This window comes from Chenopodium album, chromosome 12 (genome assembly GCF_948465745.1).
Source record: "Chenopodium album chromosome 12, dcCheAlbu1.1, whole genome shotgun sequence".
NCBI classification, from domain to species: domain Eukaryota; kingdom Viridiplantae; phylum Streptophyta; class Magnoliopsida; order Caryophyllales; family Amaranthaceae; genus Chenopodium; species Chenopodium album.
The window spans coordinates 43,379,487-43,399,112 of NC_137845.1; the positions used below are offsets into that span (position 1 = coordinate 43,379,487).

Sequence of the window (19,626 nt, forward strand, 5' to 3'; positions counted from 1 at the left end):
AAAATAATATTGCCTTTTTGTCCAGCGGTTAATATTTGATCCGATAAATATAAGTTCAGACTAAACACATCGATATTTATCTAAGGATAATTGAGTGTTGTATGGACGAGAGTAAAAGAGAAATACTTGTGGGATGTATGAATACAACACGTTGATAAATAGTAATAAGTATATGGGAATAGTAACATCGGCGCGAAGTTCGAATCTTGCGCCTGATTTCATTTTTTGTTGCGTTTTGATTCTTACTTATTTATTTTGTTTTATTTTTTCTCTTTGTTTTTTTTGTTGCTTTGGTGGACGCCATAACGCCATGTTATGGGGTTTTCTGCCATTTTTACATTTTTTCTTTTTCTTTTCCTTTTTCTTTTCCAATTTTTTATCTTATTATTTTTTTTTTTATGTCTTGCTTATTTCAGTTTAGTTTTTGTATTCTTTCGTCAATTTTGATGAATAATAGTCAATAGTGAAATAATGCTACATTTTTTTTATCTCCCACGGTTAATGTTGTATCCAATTAATTTCAATTCGAACCAACTGTATCAATAATTATCTGACGGTAATTGAAACAGCTGAATTTCATACGCATCACATATTGCATATTACTATTCAAACACTATTTGCCACTATTTAAAATACTATTCACCATTATGATTAGTTATGTCTTCGACGTGAATTTAGATCTCTATTTTATTCACTTTTCTGTTATTTTGATCTAGTTTTGTATCTTTTTATCAAATTTTTTTTTAATCGCCAATAGTGAAATAATACGACCGTGATAAATATAAATTTGTATTTTAATAGGGTGAGATAGTTTAAAAATTTATACTTTTTAAGGTTGTTCGGTTAAGGGAATAATTTTTACTCTTAACCATGTCAACTTTATGTTGTATGGTTTTACATATTACATTTTTACTTTGACCACGTCAATTTTATGACTTTATACTCCTTCCGTTTCATAATGTTAGTCCCATATGGAATCAATCACATATAGTAAGACTAGAAATATATTTGGAATCTAACATTGAAGTGCAACATAATTCATAAATAGTTTACCTTATTTAACTTTTTAAATTTTTTATTAGGAAAGCACAAGTCATAATTGCATAATTTAAGGTAAAGATTTCCTTACTTAGAGTCATGCCATCAATCCACAACTTATTAATTCCAAAAAAAAAATCAAGTTATAAATGAAATATATTCAATATGGGTATATTTTTTTGAAATTTCCAAAATAGTATATGGGACTAACATTATGAAACGGAGGGAGTATAATTTACCTTACTTTATACCTTTTTTTAGTAAGGGTCATTCTTTGTAATGCTCGTGTGTATAAAATTTTGTTGTATGGTTAGATGTCCTTTTGTAAATTTATATGTACTATCTAATAAGGGCAAAAGTTAATTTTTATTTTTATATATAAACTCTGAAATTATTTTGTCTGACCCTACTAGTATTGTAACCTTATGTCTTTGAGTAACTTTTAGAGCTGACATCTTAGGGAGATATTTATTTTATAAGTGTTGCTTTAGTATCTTGGCGAGTATAATGAATTGAGAGATTCATGAATAATCACTTAATAGGTTTAGGTACTATGTCACACGTATATCACATGAGGCATTTTTTGAGTTATTTTTTGAGTTTTGACATGATTTAGTTATATATATTTTTCTTTTTTGTAATGTCATGGCATTTTAGAACCTTTTTTTTATATCATTATTAGAGTCTAATTTACATTATTAGAGTATAATTTAGTTACGGTTTTCTTTATTTTATTACTTTAAGTATTACAAAAGAGATTAAGTAGTTTGTTACATATAAAACAAAAGAATTTAATAAAAAGATTTTTATTATTACCAAAATCTTGATATTTATAATTTAAATCCTTGAATTATATTTTATTTACCTTTTTTATCTACAAATTAACCCCTTTATTTTCCTATAAATATCCCCCTAATTTTCTCATTTTAACACACAAAAAAAAATTCTACTAATTCTGTAATACCCTTAATATTTTAGTACTCTATATATATATATATATATATATATATATATATATATATATATATATATATATATATATATATATATATATATATATATATATATATATTATAAAGAAAAGGTTTAGATTTTATTTTCCTTCAAATTTACAAGTTATTTTTCTAACTTTAGGGTAGATTGTAATACCTTAAATTTTTCTATTTTAAGTTTCGGGGACGAAACTTGTTTTAAGGAGGGTAGATTGTAATACCCGAATATTTGAAGATTTTATCAGATATATTTTATGGCTAAAATAAGATATTTTAAATTATTTTATGAATTTTATTTTATACTCTATTTTTGTTATCCTATATAAATTATCTTAAACCCTATATATTTATATATATAGTCATATGTGCAGCCGTGTCTTTGCTATTTGGGTTTTTATTGATATTTTTTACTTTGTTGGTGCGTGAAAATCAATTCACCAAATACCTCCACCCCTTTAATTATGGGTAATTATCATTTATCACTATATATATGAGGTCACAGTTTGGGACTTTGCTAATTAATTTGGAGCACTATGCGTGATGTCTTGGATCGCTATCCACAGTACAATTCACAAGTTCGACAACCCTTTATTTTATTTTTTTATCCGAACGGTAATCACACAAACTTCTTTTGAGATGTTTGATTAATTTAATTGTATTATTATATGTAATCACACTATCAATGTTTTGGAGTTGTTTGTTTATAATTTGATTGTATTATTTATTATATGTAATCACACTATCTCAATATTTTGGAGTCGCTTGATAATAATTTGGTTATGTTATTTATTATATGTAATCACACGACCTTAATTAGTTTTTTTTTGGATTTGTTTGATTATAAATTGTTAGTATTAATTGTACACCGTATTGTTACGTGTAAATTGTATAATTTGTGAATTATATATGATCATGATTTATATGTATATGATTAGTGTGTGGTATTATATGATTTAATTGTCGCATTGATTGATTATTTCTAGGGTTTTAATGTTGTTGCTATAGGGAGTATTGTTTTATTGAGGTTTTAGGGATGCTAATGCGGAGTATTATTTTTGGGTTGAGATTTGATTATTTTTGGGTGCTAGTATTATTACCCTAAGAGTTGAGATATTTATGAATCGAATTGTTATGTTATTTGGGAACATATGCCATTATTGAGATATTATAAATTTGTGAATGGTTATTTGATCAATGTATGAGATATTGAGATCAAAAGGTTGAGCATATTGTTTTGTTTTTGGTTTGAGGCTCGGCATTATAGACCTTAGTCCTTGGCATGTTGGTAAGAAGATGATAATCATGAGTTAAGAATGAGATACAATCTTTATTATTTATTTTTCTATGGTCCCTACAATGGGAATTGGCCCGTATGTGGTCTGGTTCAAGGTGTTTTTTCTTTTCTTCTTCTTTTTTTTATTTTTATTTTTTTTTATTGAGAGTATTCAAGTTTTTATACTTGTTGGTTTGTTATTCGAATTACCCATGTTCAAGGCTAGATATAGAACAAAGAGCATGGAACACTTATGGGATAGATGAGTTAATTGAGTAAAAGTTCGTATTATTATTCGAGGTTGGTTGACAAAGGTTATTTTTTTAGAGTACAATGTGTAATGTAGTTTTTAAGTACATTGTTTAATTGAGCTAGTAATGTTGATTATTCTGTTATACTCTGTATTCTGATATGTGATGATTACTCAGCTTTTGCTGACGCGTGTGTGATTGTTGTTTTGTTGTGCTATTTGTGTTTGCGGCCATGTCTTTTTCTTATGGTGGCCCTGCAACGATCTATTTTGGAATTTGTCATTAATGGTGAGCAGACAAGATTGTTTTAGCAGGTTGATCAAGTGATCGTAGCTAAAGGGGCTCAAGTGTTTTGATTAGTTTGTTTATAACGAGTTTGTAAGGGTTTATTAATAGCTCACCTAGTTTATTGAGTTGTAATTTTTGGGTTTTTGTAAGCCTTAGAACTTGACAGGTTGTCGAGTGTGGCGATAATACCTTCGATTTAGATGTATGCTTCCGCAATTTTATTCAAAGGTTGTTTATTTTTCCTTTAATTCTTATTTATTATTAGTCAGTAAATCGGGGGTGTTACAAATTCTCTCTCTAAAAATTCTCTCTAAAAAATTCTCCTCGAATCTTTTGTTTTAGTTAAAATCTCTCTAATTTAGCTTTATTTTGAAGATATTAGCTTATAAAAAGCATCATCTTTGTTATTTTTACTATTATTAAGTATTATTATTATCTCTAATTCCTATAAAAAAAACCACAAAAAAAAATATTTTAAGTTCAAGTATTATTGTTATTTATTATCTTTGTTTTAAAAAAAATTTAGTTTAATTGCTTAAGTATTCCTAGCCTATATTAGAAATCAGAGCAAAAAAAAAAAAAAAAAGTTTATTTCTCAAGATCTAGTTTTATTAATTCAAGTTTATTTTCTTTAATCAAAAATCCAAAAAAAAGGTTCATTAGCTTTATTTTCACTAGCCTCTCTTAATATCTCAAAAACTCCAAAATATCACTTAGCCTCTCTTATTTCATTTTAATTAAGGAAGACTCATCTTTTAATCCTTGGTAAGTAAAAGGGGTCATCTAAAAAATAGCTACATCTAGCTCAATGTATTATTTTCTACTTTTCTCAATTTCCTTAATAATTATTATTATGCTAACTAATGTGTTTGTTTCCATGTGATGTTACCAATAGGACTATAGGAGTAATGACGATATTAGGTGCTAAATTAGTCCTAAATCTTTAATTATTCCATATTAGAAAGTCAAGCCTTCTGGTGAGGTGATAGGTTATAAAAAAAAGGGATTAGTTGCATTTTGCATTTCATCTTTTTCTAATGCATTAAAAATATAAAGTGTTTATGCATTCATGTGTTTGTCTAAAATATATATTAAGAATAATTTTCTTTTTAAGTGAGTTTAAAGATCTAAGAAGTTAAGAGTTTATGTAAAGAGTGTTCAAGGATAAAGAGTAACTTACCATGTCCTAAAGATGGTCTGCCACAACAGCCCTTATGTCCAGAAATAGTTCCCTTTCTTTAGCACAAGTCATAGAATTTGTCAAGAGCTTTCCAACCATATCTCACAATAATTTTTTTCGATTTTTCTATGATTTTTAATGATTTTTTTCATTCAAGCTATCTAAAATGAGGAAAAAGGACATTTTTCTTAATTACCTTTTTAAAATTGTATTAATTTATTTTTAAGGAATTACTGGTGTCATGAATTCTATATTACACTATATTATGTAATTTTAACTTACGGAACTTTAATTATTTAGTTTTCTTTTATTAGGATGTCTTAATTTTATCTAAAGATGACTTTCGAAATAAAAGAGTTTTAAGGAACTTTAATTTTATCTAAAGATGACTTTAGAAATAAGAGTTTTAATAAACTTTAATTTTTGTTCTGAAATGATTGTTTTTTAGGAAACTTAATCTTATATTAAGACGACTTCAAAAAAAATAACGTTTTAAGAGACTTTAATTTTATTTTAAGACGATTTTAGAAATAAAAACTTTTATAATTTTATGAACTTTTTTTTTAATCTCAAACCCTTTTTTATAACACAAGAATGCATCATGACTTTGCATACTTGTTTTTAATAATTAATGATAGTTAATATAAGGTTATGGCCTCATTTCCCAACATGAGGTTAAGATTAATTATTTAGTTGTATAAGGTTGTAACAATTATCCATCTCCATAAAAATAAGCTTATATTCCTTTATAATACCCGATGGATTAATTGACAATCGGATATGATTAAGTAGTTTATTGTTCCCTTTTATTTGGAAGTAAGGCCTTGACAGGTGTCGTGTTTTATTTGGTCAATTCCATTAAGCCTAAACCCATAACCCTTAAAACCTTACAAAAACTACCCTCGAGTGATTTTTAAACCTAAAGTGTGATTACATAGTGAACCCCTATCATTTCACTCCAAAAAATACCTTGACCCACTAAAATAGTGGTCAATTGGGACACATTTGTTGAATTGTCTTATTCAAAAGACATTTTTGGTAATCACTAATCGGGGTGATTTTCCTCAACCAAGGTGGTTCATTTTAATTTTATGAGTGAATCCATCAAAGATCACTAAAATCCCACTTACAAAAATGACGTTTAAACTACCCAAATTAAAAACCCAATAGAATTGGTTATTTAAAACAAAGCATCTGTCAAAACTACGAAGGTTTTGATCCATGAATGAATTAAAATCCCACGGTACGTAGTGCAACTTTGGTGCTCAAACCTACCTTATATTAATTATTATGTGACTAAAATGCCTTAAAACTTGACTTTAAACAACGCATTAGTAAAGAATAGAAGAGAAGACGAGTTCCAGACGTTCTATTCTCGATCTTAACCTAAATTCCGAACCCAAGACTGTGCCTTAAATTTTTCTTTTTATGGAGTTAGCATTTAGTTTTTAGTGTTATTTCTCAAAATTGATTGTTTTACAATCCTTCCTTATTTGGGTAAAAATAAGGTGGCGACTCTAAATTTTTAATTAAAAGTTTTATCAGACACTTAAGTGGAATCTTTATAGACACTAGTAGAAAAAATGCTATTTGTAACTGGCGAAATTGACTTTTTGTAACTGGCATTGTTAGTTGCGAATGCCACTGTTACAACTAGTGAAAATTATTCGTAACCGGCTAATGTTAGTTACAAATAATGTATTATTCGTAACTGGCTTAACCCAATGCCACTTACAAAAAGTTTATTTTCCAAGTTAGAAATCATGTTATTCGTAACTGGCATTAAGTTACGTCGTTACAATTTGGGTATTATTAGTAACTGGCAAAATCATAACGCCGGTTACAAATATATTTTTTTTTTATTTTTTTTAAAAATACTATTAGATACTAGCACTAGATTACGCCAGTTACTAATAAATAATTATTTTTTTTTTATAAATATTTGATTCGAATACAAGAATGGTAGTATATCCAACCAAATGACCCATCGTCAAATGGGTTATAACCTGTTACAATTCAACCAACAAAACACGTACTCCGAATACTTCCATATAACTTAAATTCACCCACAACATACAATACAAACACTCTAAATAGTTCCACACAACTTGAATTATTCATCCACAACCATACAATACAACAAAATTAACTATACTTTAATTTCCAAAAAACAATTAAAACTTGAATAAAAAAAAATCATTGATTTATAATTTAGAAATGTAATAACAATAACCAATAGGCTAAATAAAATTAAAGTAGACATATAAAAATGTTTTATATTGTTTTATTAAGCTAAATGTGATTAATCATAACATCAATTAATAAGATAACTAGTCTTTAAACAAAAAATTAAGCCTAAAAAACTTAGCCCGTTGTTCTCGAATCTCATCCAATTCTACATCGTTGTAGGCTGCAAGTCTTGCCAAATACTCTTGCAAATATAAAAAAAAATACGTGTCTATTATACTTTATAAAAATTAAACATTAACCAAAACTCGTATAAAGCATTTTATCTTGCACACAAGAGGTAAATTCATCACTAATCTCTTTCAAATTACCCTTGCAATCGCTATGGAAAGATACTATCTCATACATATATCTCATTACATAATAAGCACATTCGGTACCACCACATTGTTGAGCACACTAATTCAAATGAACATAGTACATTTATTTAATAAATTAAATAGTACTTTCATTACTAATAGAACGAAAAAGCAAGAATTATACGCTTACCTCCATTCTTATGTGTAATAATTGTGGCTTACTCATTTTGAAAGCATTTCCTTTGAGGTATGACCTATATACATTGTAAGGTCTAAAAAAAATCATAAAAAGCATCAGGTTAGACGAATGAAAAATAACTTTTAATTACATGCATATGAGTACGTAGTACTAGGAATGTTGTGTACTAACAGCTTCATTATTTTGGAAAACTCTGAGTTTCGAGCGTTCGGAGGTGATTGAATAACAGAATCAAACTCATACACAAGACTCATACGCAAATCAATCACATAGAGTACCCAATGGTTCCTACATTTCAATTAACTTGTTTGTATTATTCACATAATTAAAATAATAAAATTATGAAAAAAGTAAGGATTTTAAGGATTAGTAGTACATACTCTTCCATATATGGAGCCAAAATGAATTTGCATTGTGCATCCTTTTTCCTTAATTTAGTGAGAAAAGCATTTTTCAACTACATTTGGACTTCGAGGAAATCTTTCGTGATTTTAGCTGTAGAAATTTTTTGGGGGCATAAGAATTTTATTTTAGTCTTTTGAAATAATGAGATATGCTCTTCAATTAAGTACCTGCATTTTACAGAAAAAATAAATAATTAGTATAAGAAAAGGATCTAATAAAATATATTTCATAGTGAAAAAATTTCAAATAACTTAAATGTATGTTTGTATTTACAATATGTAGACATGGATTAATGAAATATTAGCCCATGCTCCTCATAGTATCAGAGACATCATCACTAGTAACATAAATTTGTGTGTCTTCCTCCTGATAAAACAATGGAGCCTTCAATGGAATTGTCGCAGTATTATAATCTCCACTTCCTGAAGTCATGCAATAATACAACATAGAACACTGTTCACCAAGACTCTCAACAATATTTTCCGGAACAGTTATGCCTTTGCCTTTAATAGTTGAATGCTCTGAGTTAATAGGTCCGCAACTATCAACTTTCTCTTTGGTTTGCACCAATTCATTATCCGTCTTTTTTGCCAAAGCCATAACCTTCAAGAAAAGATAAATATTAATATAATTCAGTTACAAATATCTTAGATCATTACGTAGCATATCAATATATTACCTCATCAGTAAAGAAGACTAAATCTACCGGCCACCCCAAAAAATAACCTTTCGCCTGACCCAACTTAGTGTGCCGTCATCAGTCTCTTATGGGAGATTTAGGTGAGAATAATCACTATAAACATGGTCAACACTAACTCTGTAGATGTCACAGTTCATTTTCTTGTTATGAGTCACTCCACTAGGACAAGGTTCTGCCATTCCATAGGCGACAATCACTGAGTTCCCACTAAACTCATCAATTAAAGCAAGACGACATTTAGTTGGGACCTACATAATAGTGCTAGTTGTAAGAAACATTGAGCAAATTTAAAGACTTGAGATTGAGTCTCACCAAAAAGGACAAAATGGAGCATGGCTTTTGATGGATACTAATGTGTTTTAGGACTTTCAACATTTAAGGAAACAGCTGAAACACCATAACTCAAACTGTCCTTACTTTCTCCATTTCAACAAGTTCTTGTAAAATTGCTAAAACTATTCTAATGCAGTCAACAGTTTGAACATCCATGGATACACACATGTTCAACATGCTTTTAGGAAGTTTCTGCACATTCAAGTACCTGATAGAATAGTTTGAACAATCATAAGCCAGTATTTTTAGCCTAAAATTTAGGTTTAATCTAAGATAGAATATTTATTTAGCTAAATCATACTTGACCTATACCTTAAAAGAGGAAATTCAAAGAACAAAAAAATACAATAAAATACAAGTGAACAACATTAACACACACAACCAGAGATGCAGAATACAGAGAGAACTGCAACATTATACAGCCCAATAAGGCTTCTACATAATGATACAAGAAACAATAATGCAATCATTTACTTTTTTTAAGAGAAAAATTACATTGAAGGTTCTGATTTTCAGTTCTGAATTCGGTTCTGATTTTCAATTCTGAATTTAGTTCAGAAATTCAGCTCTGAATTCAGTTCTGAAATTCAATTATGATTTTCGGCTCTGAATTCAGTTCTGATTTTCAGTTCTGAATTCGGTTCTAATTTTCAATTCTGAATTTAGTTCTGAAATTCAGTTCTGAAATTCAGTTATGATTTTCGGCTCTGAATTCAGTTCTGATTTTCAGTTCTGAATTCAGTTCTGATTTTCAGTTCTTCAGTTCTAATTTTTAGTTCTAAATTCAATTCTAATTTCAGTTCTGAATTCAGTTCTGATTTTTTAGTTCTGAATTCAGTTCTTATTTTTAGTTCTAAATTCAGTTCTGAATTTCAGTTTTGATTTTCAGTTCTGAATTCATTTCTGAAATTCGGCTTTAAATTCAGTTCTAATTTTCAATTCTGCATTCAGTTTTGAAATTCATCTCATGTGATAATAATTAAGAGTTCAATTACTCAATCAAATGAAGGTATACCTCTAACAAACGAGGACTTAGCTTCATTGGATTGGTTGAGGAATATGAGGAAGGTTGAGCACCATTTACATGCAAATCATAACCAGTCATGTGTGGTATGAAAGCAGAAAGATAAGAATTTACAACTGCTGCAATGCCTTCCTTTATTTTTTCTTTAAATTCTCGGGTTAAGTTCTCTTTCATATCATCTAGTTCTTGTAATGAGTAACCACTTTAAGACATGTTTTTACCTTTTACCGGGCCAAATGCTTTTCTATAGCCGACACCAATCCCAAATCCACTAAGTCCTTTGACAAATCCACGATGGTCCTTTTTTCCCAAATGCCAAAGTAAGGGCATCAACGCCTCGCTCTGATTGCTTACACACTCCTTCCTCATATTCCTTGGCTTGTTTTTTCAAGTTCTCTTCCTATTTGACAAAACATAGAAAAAGTTAATTAAATGAACAGAAATCTGTAATGTCAGTAGATTTCTTTGTTTTGATAAATTATGACATACAACTATATTGGCAATTCGAATAGTCTCCGTATCTTTTGGGTCGATGCCCCATGTTCCATCTGGCAACCGCTTTTCATGAGCTAAAACCCACTCAAGAACTCGACGATCAAAAATAGAACCAGTTGATGTACTGCTCTAGGAAGTGTTGCCAGTAGTTGAAGATTCTGCCAGAGCAGGAAATCTATTTTCAAGTCTCTTTTGCTTATTCTAAATTATCCGAGCTCTTTGAAAACTATTTCGACCCAAGTGATGACGACATTTGTTTAGCTTTGCATTTTCCTTCCCTTTTTCACTCTGTTCCTGTTTTTTTATTTTTTTATTTTTTTATTCTTTTTTTTTAAGAAAAGAAAGTTACTCATTTCGAAAAAGTACACAATCATTAGGACATGCATCGATCTTCGTGTACTCTAGACCTAAGGGACACAATAGCTTCTTTGCATAGTAGGTAGACTTAGGAATGTCATTCCCTTCAGGAAGCATGTCTAATAAAGCTTCTAACAATGAATTGAAACTTGTATCTGTCCAACCGTTCTTCGCTTTCAAGTTAAATAACATTAAAACCCCTGAAAGCTTAGAGTACTTTGCACATCCAGAATATAAAGGTGGTTTCGGCAGCCTTTGACACATTTTCAAACATACGAGATTCTTCATTCACATGATCACCCAAACCATCCATCATCTCAGGAATGTGATCCTCCTCGAAATTTTCATCAGTATCCCTTTCATTATTATCACATTGTTCTCTATTCTCCATATCAATGCCATTGATTTATGACCTACTAGTTGTAGGAATTATTTTCTCACCGTGCCAATACCAAATGGTAGAATTTTCCATGAACCCACGGCGAAATAAATGGTTTTCTACCACACTAATTTCCTTCCACTTCATCACATTGTTGCAATCACGACAAGGGCAAAAGATTGTTTCCCCTTTAGTAGTCCTCTGGTGTTCTATAGCAGTTCTCCAAAATTCCTCAATCCCGTTCAGAAATCGGGTTGAGTTCGATTTTCAACATACATCCAATCACGATTCATTTCTAACTACAAATTATTGAAAAGCAAGCATATAACTATTAGAACAAGTACATTAGAAACAAACAAAGATAACAAAGACAATTACAATAGAACAACAACCATATTTTCGAACAACAACCAGACATTCTCAATCAACTCCCACAAGAAAAAACACCTCAAAAAACAGTCAAACTCCAAGTATGATCAAAATGCAACCACACTTCATATATGCCTACCAGGCTACCACTAGTTCATTTTCTCTATAAAATTATAGTTCGGTAAAATCAATACAATCAATGGGGATAACTGAATAAAATTGTTGTGTTTACTCAAACTTGTGACCCTATTCGTTTTAATGATCTAGGGACAGTTAGATATTGATCTCAATGAGACCGGGAGACAACAATGCTATTGCAGTTTAGGATTTGTTATAATGGTCTCATTTTCAGCTCTGAATTTCAACTCTGATTTCAGTTCTGATTTTCAATCCTGAATTTCAGCTCTGATTTCAGTTCTGAACTTCAGATCTGAAATTCAGCTCTGAATTCAGTTCTGAAATTCAGCTCTGAATCCAGCTGTGAAATCAGTTCTGAATTTCAGCTCTGATTTCAGTTCTGATTTTCAGTTCTAAATTTCAGTTCTAAATTTCAGCTCTCATTCCCTCTCCCCTTTATTAACCTTTATGGGCTTTACTTAATCAAATATTATGGTGTTGATGTTAAAGTGTGATAGTCTGAAACAGTGGCGTCGAAAGCAATATATCCTACTTTGCTGATAAATGTCAACACTTCTAGCTCTCGAAGGTTTAATAGCAGCATGATATGTTTAGGAGGGTCAGTAACAAGGCTTAGAACTAGGATGAAAACTATAATCTATCTTAATGTGCAGACAAACAGCTAGTCAGACAATGAAGTAACACCTTAGGACATAGTTTCTCAAAACAAAGTCAAAGGATCATGCATGTTTGTGTAGGGAATTTTAGAGTGAGTAAAATTGTGAACCGTGAATGGTTCTCTAGTACAACTATTACTGGAGGGGTAATATAAGCCATAAGGCTTTTTTAAGTGAAACCTTCCCATAACATTCAAAATAACAATAAAAAAAAAGGCTTATATTACATAGAAGATAAAAACAAAGTATAATTTAATGTAACCCAAATGAGCTCAAACTCAAACTACACATCCACACCTAGACTGCTCAACCTCAATCTGGTGGTTAGAACCCGAGTACATGATCAAATTTGAACAACCAAATTCAAATCCAATAAACTCAAGTTTTAAGTTTTGAACTGAAAAGAGCTAAGCCTTCTTTCCCACTCCCCCACCCTATCCATGTTATAAATTTCAACTGCTTTCAAATCTATGTTATGTCTTACTAAACTCTACCATATGCTCATTATCTTATTGGATATTTTATGTCTCACTATACTATACAAAGTAGTGTTTCAGATTTTGATTGCAGACTTGGCCTTTATATTCTGTCAAGAACAAACAACAAAGCAAAAGAATGTAATTCAGCCAAGAATTCCTAGTTGCAACATAAATATTATGGTCCAATCTTAATACACACATTAGCATGACTATTAGACCGAGATAAAGTAACAAGCAACTACAATTACAACACAACAACAACCACAACAGCGTTCAACAGCAGCCTGATGTACTCGGCTAGTTCAACATTGAAGCAATAACAACAATAATAACTTGCCAATAATAGCGTTCAACACAACAACAACCACAGCAGCGTTCAACATTGAAGCAATAACAATAACAAAAACAGCAGCATTCTCAATGTGACTGTTATTTCAATAAACTTGCCAACACAAAAATTTACACATGCTTCAAGGAGAAAAACAGCAGCCTGACATACTCGGCTAGTGTAATCCAATTAGAACCTTTATCTATTAAACCTTAATCAAAATAAAATCACACCAGAAGACATTAATCCTTCCTTGAAAATAAATTCAAATCAAATAAAGACAGTAACATATGAAATAGCAGACCTAGCAGCAAATAGAATTCTAGAGTATATAAATTCATACATAATCTTAGGGTATTCGACTTTAATGCAAAACAAAATTGAATTCAAATTTTAGGGCGCAATTTTAGAATTAAGAAAGGGAAAATTACAATAACCCTAATTTGAAAAATTACATACCTTTGAACAACAATATAGAACCAATTTTGCTGAACCAAAATTCAAAAACACCAAAGCATTTATGATTGGAGCAGTTGGAGCAAAGGAGGAAGAAGCTGTGGAGGATATAGAAACCTCTGTCGCTCGAAAGAGGAACGAAAGTGAAAAATAAAATTTAAAGTCTGTGTTTTTTTTAAGGAAAAGTCTATGTTTTAGTGTCTGCTTGCTCTAATTAACATAGATTAAAATTAAATAAAAATAATAGGAAGTAGTAACTTGCGTTTAAAAACAAGTTACTAAATAATATTTGTAACTGGCATTTGTAAGTTAGTTATAAATTTTTTGTCAAAGTTTAATTGACTTAATATTTGTAACTGACGTTTGTAAGCTAGTTACAAAATTTTTGGTCAAAGTTTTTTTGACTTAATATTTGTAACTGGCGTTTGTAAGTTAGTTATAAATTTTTTTGGTCAAAGTTTCTTTGACTTCATATTTGTAACTGACGTTTGTAAGCTAGTTATAAACTTTTTGGTCAAAGTTTTTTTGACTTAATATTTGTAATTGGCATTTATATAGTCCGTTATTAATAAAACTTCAAACAATGATAAACCACATATTAGTAACTCACATTTACTATGCCGGTTACAAATGTCATAAAATTAGTAACTGACATTATTTTAATCGGTTACTATTAATGCTTTCGTAACTAGCATAACATACGCCAGTTACTAATAGGGCGTTTCAAATAGCACTTTTTCTACTAGTGAGACTAATTTGTTCACTATAAACCAGGTACCACAACGTGGCGTATAGACCTTCTTAAGAACGTCTTTTAATATATCAGTATAGGTTAGTATAGATATAGATAGATTGATTCCATCATCATTCGAAAGAGCAAAGTTTCCTTATCCATTTTTTATTGAGAAGACAACCAACTTTTAGCTAAGTGAAATACGACTTTGCATGCTTATATCATTTTAGTAATAAAATAAATCTTTTGATTTAAAGTTTTATGGGTTATGGCCGGCCTATATTTAAATAAGAGGGTATTATTGAATATCTAATCATGACGGGTTACACGATGATCTATTTGCCACGGAGAATTATACTTTTAAGTTTCATTACCTTAGATTGATCATTTATGTAGTCTAACATGATCAAAACTTTCAATTCACTACCTATCATTTGGATCAAGGCCATATAGAATGTCCATTTTGCATAGGTCAATTTCATACAATCCAATACATTTCCTTCACTTTCCTCTCGATTCTTACCAAATAAAATATCTTTTTAAGCATACTAAAATAAGCCCATACAATCTCTTTTCGGAAGTTGGTCAATCCTAAAGTCATTAATTGAAATGCATCCCTACCTTTTAAAAAGTGGGAGAATACTCTTATGAACAATGTCATGACATATATAACCCTTAAAATGTTTATTTACCCTTCTACCCTCATTAATGTTGACTGTTTGTCTCTATGCGTTATTATGATGTGATTGACTAATGCTTTTCCTCTTTCTTCTTCATAAGCATCCCTTTCTCTCCTTCCTCCTTTACCTCTCTCCTCAATTGAAGTAACTCCATCGAAGTAGTTTCCTCCGGTGAAGCACACTATTAGTTCTCCATTGAAGCGCCTACCGTGATGTATCTCCTCCATCGAAGTAGTTTTTGACTTGCTGCGGTGAGGCAATTTCTTAAATTTTTTTTATTATTGAGATCAAATTCACAATTTGGGTAAATTGTTAATTTAATTGTCATAGGTTCTCTTTACATTCACTCTTGTTCGCCCACAAATTTTGGCATTTCTAACAACATGACTAAGCTAATCTCGTTTTCTAATACATTTTTCTGCAGTTGTTGAATTTGTAAGCTCAATTTAGAACAATCGAAGGTAAAGTTATACTTACTCAAGCAATTTGAACTCTCGAATTTCCGAATTTTAGGCTATTTTTTCAACTCATCTCTTTAAATCATGTTATGGAAAACCAAATGTGATCGGCTTTTTTATTTTTTTATTTTTTTATTTTTTTTTTTTGCTCTATTAGTGAAATTGCTCAAATGCGCATTTTAATAGTCTTTAAATCGACGCTCAGTTGATGTAAGTTTATGATTTTCACTTCAATTTCTTTTTTTTCTCTATTTGTTTATTTTTTTAAATTTTTATTGTTGAATATCAAATCAATTGGATTGTTTTTCTTTTGCCTTTCAACCATCTGATATAATTTCATTCTTACCCTATCTGAAAGTTTTTCTTCTCACCTATTATAATTATTTTTGGTTGAAATTTGTGTTTATTTCTAATCTATCTTGTTTTTCTTCTTTAATTTATGTGGTCATTAATTTCTAGGTTTATTCTCATACTTTCTTATTGGAATTGATTTATTTTTTTTGTTTGATTTGAGCTCCTTCACTAATTCTAAAGTAGCTTGCTAAATTTTTGAACATTGCAAAGATACACAACATTTAACACATTAATCGCGTATGCACATATAATTTTAATAAAATGTCATGCAAACATGCATAAGGTATTAAGCCTAACTGCAATAACTCTTCTCGAAACACTACCTATATCACGCACATAGCGCGCGTGGGCACCCCTAGTTTTACCAAAAAAAAAAAACCATTCTCCTCAAAGAAACTCATATGGTGTCACTAATTCTAGTGACTTCCTCAACCTCAATAAATTGACCTCCACCTTAAAAGCAAGATTGCTCAGCTTCATTCAAACAATCCTATATGGATCGACCCCCCCCCCCCCCAAAAAAAACAGCCTTTTTGAAACCTCATATGAAATTTTTACCATGTTTAAATGGACATTCTCTAGAATTACATAGGGTTTTGATCTGGGAGTGGATTCAAATCCCACAATGAACAATACAGAGGGCAACTTTAATTTAATGCTCAAACCCACCATATATCGTAAGGTTGATTTCTCTTTTGCATTTGAATGTGATTGACAATGTGGAAATTTACGTGTTTTTATGCATTAGTTTAAGGAAAGGTATGTGAATAACTATAACCAATTAACAACGTATTAGTAAGAGTCTGTTCTTTAGAACAGAGGAAGAGACGAGTTCCAAACGTTCGATCTCCTAACTTATACCCCGTGCCTAGATTTCCAATTTCCTAAGACCATCCTTATATATATAGTGCCTCACCTAATGGAGTCAATGTCGTTTTCTATTTGAAAACGATCGTAAAAAAGACTGTCTCTATTCGGGCAAAAATAGAGTGGCAACTCTAATTTCTTTTTTTAGTCAAATTATCGACTTATGTGGGATTTTGACTTCTAATTTAAATTAGTCAAAAATGGGTACCACACATGTGATGCCATTTCATCCAAAAGAAGCTTGCTCTTGTGTTCTTGCTCAAAGAGGAAAGTAACTCACATTATTAATTGTGTTTGCACAAGGCATGTATTTCATCTATTTTTTTAATGGTACAATAGTTTTTTTTTAATGATGATGATTGTGTGTGAAATCAATAATTTGTAATTGGATTGATTTGTAGTGTATTATGATCACTTAATTGGTGGTGAAAACATGTGTGTGATTTTGTAGTTGTTGTAATGAATAATTGTGGTTAAATTTTCAAAAAATTAAAATAAAATTCAAGTTGATTTTTCTGGAAAAAAAAAGGGGAAAAGGGGTTTTCTTTTCGTATTTTTTAGATGTTTTATTGAATAGTTGTGATTAGTTTACAATGTAGCATTATTAATGGTGTCACGTATACATTGTAGATGGAAGACATACCTTTGTCTGTTATTGTGCATTATGGAGATTCTTGGAAATACACACCATCATTAGCATATGTGGGTGGGAGTACAAAGATTTTTGATGAGTTGACTTTGGACATGAATGGCATATTTTAGGAAGATGATTTGCTCTTTAGGATGTGAGGACATAGCTAAATTACACTACTGCGATCCTTTGAAAACAGTTGATGTAGGAGTGAGGTTTCTTGCTTATGATGATGCAACATTTGTGAATGAAGTTCATAAGCTTGCTCCACATATACAGAGTGATGGATGTTTTTATCGAGCATGAGTTAGACTCAGAGGATGAGGTTAATGGTTTTAGGGGGGGTGGACCAGCACATACTACCCTACACATCAATCTGAAAGCATTGTATCAATGCAACATAGAGGGGTAGGAGTATACACCTATCCTAATGGCCATCAAAGACAAGCACAAGTACATAACTGCATTCACAATTTCAATATATATATATATATATATATATATATATTCTTTTACTTTTTTTTTTTTTTTTTTTTGCTTCAACCATTACATGTTCAAGGTAGGAAGACATGTGAGACTGTTGTAAGACCATTTCAAAACAGTTACTCCCTCTGTGTTTTAATAAGTGTTACAGTTTGACCAAACACACATACTGAGACATGACTTTGACCATTAATTTATCTAATCATATGTTTATAAAATTATAGGAAAATTGATATTATGAAAGTATACGTTATAACGAATCCAACAATGTATTATACAATAACATTTGTTTTTTATATATTAGTAAATTAATCAAGTCAAACCCATTATATGAATAGTAAAAAAAAGTCAAACTGTAACACTTATTAAAACACGGAGGAGTAGTGAAGATTGCAAAAGAATTTAGAAATTGAAGAATGAATAAGAAGTGTAAAACTTCCTATGTAACTATTCAAGTGGCTTGTTGTGCCTTATTTTTGTGGTCAAAGGATGGTGTATTAAATTTTTTAAGGTAACAATAGTCATTTAGACATTGAAGTACATTGTGTATTGTGCTAAATTATGCTCAAATGGCTATTTTTTTTTATAATTGAAGGTAAGTTGCATTTAATAATTTCTGGTTTTTTTAATAATTATGTATGGTTAACGATGGGTTAGATCATGGTTAGTTTGCCGAATTTTTGACCTTGGTACCTAAAAAGAGAAAAAAAAACCGAGTACCTAGAGGGTGAAAAATGTGAAAACTTGTACTCTTTTATGAATAACTTTTGTATACATCCGGTGTACAATAATTTACTGTACATCGAGGCCACTTTTTATCAAATTTAGGGTCACTTTTACAATTTTTTTGGGTAACTATTATCAATAAAGCATAAATACTTCGTAACTTTTATATGTCAGGTTAACTTTTGCTCGTTTTAGGGGTAACTTTACAACGGATGTACAATATTTATTGTACATCCAATCTAATCTAATATATATAAATAAAGTAGGAATTTTTCGGGAGCATTTGGCGCGCTACATAAGAAAAGGTATTATTTTGTCCAATGAAAAATTAGATTAATAATTTATTTTAGAACTAAAAAATTTACTCACCACCTAAGCAAAAGTGACGTATAAGATTTAAGAATTTTAACACATAGGTAAAAACAACGAATGAGAATAATTAAAATTTAAATTATTTTTAAAAACCAATAATTATCTTCTCTAACAAAAAGAAAAAAAAAGAAACTAAGTAATAATTATCTTTTTTACATATATGGATGCAAATTTCTAATCGCAAATATCTTTAATCTATCCCTAGAAAATATTGTAAAAGTTTGATTTTAATAATGTACTCATCGAGATGAATAAAACTAAATCTCATATGACTAATTTCCCATAATATTTTATAGTTAAATGATTATAAATGAGACTAACATTTTAAACAGAACGAGTATATTAAATAAACGCATAGGCAAAAGACTTATTTTGATCAATAAAAAAACGAGATTTGTCATTTCTTTTTGAATTAAATATTTAAATTGTCACATAA

General features: G+C 30.1%; 2 long non-coding RNA genes across 5 annotated transcripts; one reads left to right on the forward strand and one right to left on the reverse strand.

Moving 5' to 3' along the window:
- Window positions 1-7,272: 7,272 nt before the first annotated feature.
- On the reverse strand, window positions 7,273-14,055 carry LOC145572427 (uncharacterized). Of its 4 annotated transcripts, none has more exons than XR_014096838.1 (7): window positions 13,890-14,055; window positions 10,451-10,629; window positions 8,852-9,120; window positions 8,446-8,775; window positions 8,148-8,339; window positions 7,759-8,055; window positions 7,273-7,453 (listed from the first exon to the last, which is right to left on the reverse strand). It is a non-coding gene; the product is annotated as an uncharacterized LOC145572427 (long non-coding RNA). The 4 variants fall into 4 exon arrangements; XR_014096839.1 differs by lacking the exon at window positions 13,890-14,055 and adding an exon at window positions 10,719-11,011; XR_014096840.1 differs by lacking the exon at window positions 10,451-10,629.
- A 1,362-nt stretch (window positions 14,056-15,417) lies between these two features.
- LOC145572428 (uncharacterized) lies at window positions 15,418-18,518 on the forward strand. Its single transcript, XR_014096841.1, has 3 exons — window positions 15,418-15,550; window positions 15,724-15,760; window positions 17,609-18,518. It is a non-coding gene; the product is annotated as an uncharacterized LOC145572428 (long non-coding RNA).
- Window positions 18,519-19,626: the final 1,108 nt, after the last annotated feature.